This window comes from Schistocerca gregaria, chromosome 4 (assembly GCF_023897955.1).
Source record: "Schistocerca gregaria isolate iqSchGreg1 chromosome 4, iqSchGreg1.2, whole genome shotgun sequence".
Lineage (NCBI taxonomy): Eukaryota > Metazoa > Arthropoda > Insecta > Orthoptera > Acrididae > Schistocerca > Schistocerca gregaria.
In genome coordinates this window covers 782,588,832-782,593,706 of record NC_064923.1, presented here as the reverse complement: position 1 = coordinate 782,593,706, position 4,875 = coordinate 782,588,832, and positions in this window count along the sequence as shown.

Sequence of the window (4,875 nt, the reverse complement as noted above, 5' to 3'; positions counted from 1 at the left end):
AGCAAACAAACTGAAAGCAGGGGAAATCAAGGAACCCGAAGTACATCCCACTGCAATATTGCCTGCACTCGAACCAACAGGCAAATTTTAATCCAACATTTCTGTATCAACGTGAACAAAATGAGATGGAATTTCTGCCTGGTTGGGAACACAGGAATAGTCGCTTAAGGTATGGTATGGCCTTTAGTGAGATGGGAACCACAGTTTTAGGAAAGTCCTCTTACAAGTTCTCATGTGATGTGTCTGAGAAGTGAGCGTTGGTCATCGGTGCGGAAACCCCGCGTAATCGTCACCATCTTACGATTTTTGTGAGCTGACAAGTGCGTACCCGTACCGTGTTAATGACTTCCTTCATTTTTTATGCGGCACAGCGTTGTGTGTTTTGGATAAAAGGACGCGTTAGTATGAAACCTGCACACAGTCTACTGTTCTTGAACAGCACCATTGCGGTGCTCGCTTTATCGTCCCCATGTGACTATCGCATGACCAGCCGACGTGCTACTTGCTCTCACTAAATGAGACCCTGAGGAGAAGGTCAGAGGATACACGGAGGACGACGGTGCAAAGTCCGATCAGGAATTTCCAGCACCTTAAGGTCAGTTGCTCATGATGAGAATTTCCTCGACCACCGTAATTCGAACCTACTACTTCCAAGTCGAATAGTTATATGCTCAGTTGGTCTGAATCACACTTATGAAACAGAATGCAAGAGGTTGTGATGAGTAGTTAAAAGAATGTTAGAAGTGTAGAAAGTTGTGGTGAGTGGGGAGAAATCCCAAAAGGAGTCCCACAGAGTCCCATTTTGAGTCCACTCCACGTTCAAAAGGCAGTTTCGATACTTTTTGGAGACGATACTAGCGATAAAATAACTTCTGTCGGAGATAAAGCAACTAAAAAGACGTGGATGTGATGTCTTCGATGGCTCACCTGAAGATGAGTGGCAGGTGCCGAGTAAAAATATCACGCAATGAATTAATCGACGGCCGGCAGCAAGCACGAATCTTGTTTGAACAACAGGAGAGACTGCAAATGATATTTTCCAAAGTACTTTCAAATGGTTCTCAGAAAATGAACTCTTTCTAAATTTTGAAAAAGAACACACTATATTAAGTTCCGTACAACAAACAGACTCATACCAACTGATGGAGCACGTAACCAGGAATCAGTAAATAGGGTAGAATGCTACAAATTTCAGGGTGTACGTACTGATGATAACTTGAACTGAAAGGAGCATACTACGGAGCTTTTTAAAGAACTAATTTCAGCTACTTTTGCTCTTCGTGTAACTGCTATTCCTGATATATTTTGCATATTTCCGCTCAATAATGTATTACGTAATAATGTTCTGGGTTATTAATCACTTACAAAAAAAAAAGCACTGACTACGCAAAAGCGAACATTCAGAATTACATGTGGTGCTATCCCACGGACTGAGGCGAAACAGGCGCTGTACCATTGTAAGAGGTACAGGGGCGAGCGAGTGTGTCGGGGCTTTCCCCAGTTCACTGCTAGCAGCCCCACGCCATCATGGCGGACGCGCCTGTGCTTAACACACAAAGATCTGCACCATAATCTAAGAGTGAACTAGAAATTAAAGTAACTTTTACAAACTTCGTCACCGGATGCTTCAGTGTATTAATGTTAACACTGTAAGGTCTCAGAATGTGCAAATGAATATGTTACACAAAATACACAAACTTACGAAAAAATAAAAGCCGCTAAAAAATAAAACTAGAAAGCTAAAAATTGATCAAAATATGCAAAAGTATGTCACAACTGATACTTACAAATCTCAACTTGATAAGAGCAATATTTTGATCAAAGCCGGTGTTTTTACGAAAAATTAAAGTCGCCAAATATTACTCTCACAAAGACGAGAGTTCGTATATAGCGTCAGTTAGATATAAAAACGTTAACTACGTGACACCAACAAGCTACCTCCATTAGTTTTTGAGTTATTTAGCGAAAAACAGGATTGCAACAAAAACGTACTTAATTCATTACAGATTAAGTATCATTTATATTTGCAATAGAAATTTCTAATTGCAGCAATCGATTACAGCAATGCTGTAATACAGCTGCACCAAGTTTAAGATTTTATCGTTAATAAATATGAATACAAGGAACCTTAACGGGGCAGTTGAGAGGTCATATTCTACTGTCGGTTCTGTTTTAAAAATTCTAGGCAGCAAGTTTTAAATTCATTCAAGCTAAACCGTTTCCAGTAACTAAAGCACTCTTAACTCTATTTATATAAAAATAGAAAAGAATGTAAATTGTTAAACGACAGACTGTTAATGAATACATGCCCAGCAAAGGGGCCATTAGATGCCGACACCTGTGCCTAGGGCGGTCAGTAGCTGCTGTGCCTTTTGGCGGCCTGCTGCGCCCATATACACACGCAGTCAGAGAGGCAGCTGTGCCTTTTGGCGGCCTGCTGCGCCCATATACACACGCAGTCAGAGAGGCAGCTGGAGTAGACACTTCGCACTGGCGTATCACGCTGGCCGCGTCGGTCAAACGCCTGCACGTCCCGTCCCTTGGATGACATCACAGCTACGCACACTTGAATGCGTTTTCGGTGAAAGTAGGACTGTACACCGTCATGGATCGCTTAGATGTCACTGAAGTAATGTTTGTGTGCAGCCCGTAATATAGGCAAAAACGCATGGCAAGTGGCTAGATTATTTTCCACTTTTAAGTCGAGCTGTTAACTTTGGTCATTAGATGTCAGAACGATAGACCAATTTACTGGCAACTTCCGGCAGAGGTCGCCCCTGAACAGTTAATTGTGCTGTTTCCAATAGGGATGTTCGTTAGAATTAAAACTTAAATATTGTGCGTGTGAAATTTCACCAAATACACACATCAAAAAAAGTTTTGCACCACCTCGGTGAGAAAACTGGAATAGAGATCAACATATACTTCATTTCCGCCGTTTTTATTCCTCATGAAAACCACACATTGCATGTTGTACCACCAAACAGCGAGACCTTCAGAGGTGGTGGCCCAGATTGCTCTACATGCAGGTAGGTACCTCTAATACCCAGTGGCACGTCCTCTTGAATTGATGCATACCTGTATTCGTCGTGGTATACTATCCACAAGTTCATCAAGGCAGTGTTGGTTCAGATTGTTCCACTTCTCAACGGAGATTCGGCGTAGATCCGTCAGAGTCGTTGGTGGTCACGTCGTCCGTATACAGCCCTTTTCAATCCATCCTAGACATGTTCGATAGGGTTCATGTCTGGAGAACATGCGAGCCGGCCGGGGTGGCCGAGCGGTTCTAGGCGCTTCAGACTGGAACCGCGCGACCGCTACGGTGGCAGGTTAGAATCCTGCCTCGGGCATGGATGAGTGTGATGTCCTTAGGTTAGTTAGGTTTAAGTGGTTCTAAGTTGTAGGGAAATGATGACCTCAAATGTTTACTCCCATAGTGCTCAGACTCTTTGAACCATTTGATCTAGTCGAGCGATGTCGTGTGTACGATGGGGGCGCGAATTGTCGCCCACGTAGACGAGTGCCTCGCCAATATGCTGCCGATTTGGTTACACCATCGGTCGGGTGTGATGGCATTCAGGTATCGTACAACTGTTACCGCGCCTTCCATAATCACCATCGTCATACATCGACACCACATAATTCCACCTCAAAACGGCAGGGAACCTCCACCTTGCTGCAATCGCTGGACAGTGTAAGGCGTTCAGCCTGATCGGGTTACTTCCAAACATGTCTCCGACGATTGTCTGCTTGAAGGCATATGCGATACTCATCGGTGAAGATAACGTGATGCAAATCTTGAGCGGTCCATTTGGTATGTTGATGGGCTCATCTGTCGGCGCTGCATGGTGTCGTGTTTGCAAAGGTGGACCTCGCCATTGACGTCGGGAGTGAAGTTGCGCATGATGCAGCCTATTGCGTGACACGACGTCCTGTGGCTGCACGAAAAGCATTGGTCAACATGGTGGCGTTAGTGTCACGGTTCTTCCGAGCCATAATCCGCAGGTAGCGCTCGTCCACTGCACTAGTAGCACTTGCTCGGCATTAACGAGGCATCTCTGTATCTCTGTATGTCATCCACGTCAGAATAACACCGCTTTGGTCCACTCCATCCAACTAATTCAGTGACCTCAGCTGTGGAGGTGGATGAGTAAAAATTCCTCGCGGTCTTCGAATTCCAGTGGGAGCTACAGATTCCAGCGGTTAAGTGTGACAGTGCACATGTCTTGCACCGTGTGGAGTATTAGGAGTCGATGTTAAAATCCAGGTAACAGGTTCATGATAGGAGTGGATCAAACATCGACACATGGAATGGAGACCAACCAGACAGTCGGCGTTTTCGCCGAATTAATATTTATTTAAGGAACCATGCTAATCAATTAAATTTGAGATTAATAACATGAAAACCATCAGAATTATAGTGACAGACTACGGAGATTTATCAATATAAGCAGTATTCAATAAACACAGGGCATATGAGTTTATAACAGAAAAATTTGAATCGTAATTTACAAAGTTTATGAGTTAATCGCGCCAAACTCCACAGCCTACAGCCCTGGCGGCAGTCGCTCAACCTAGGTATAGCTTCAAGGAACAAGACAACTACTCAGCTTTTGCCAGGTTATGACAGACGACGCGGCAAAGCTCTCCCGCGGAAATAACTTAGACCTTGGGAGTGCAGACTTTCTTAAAAGAAAAATAAAAAAATAAAAAGTGAGACGTGGCTCTCAACTACGTACCTTCACATTCAGAGTAGTTGCCGCATTACAATCCCAAGACTGCTGAGTCTGCAGTATACAATATGAATATACACAGGAATCGATTGGTCGAAGGGTCCTATCACTCGGCAATTGCGATGTTAGAATGTAACATAGA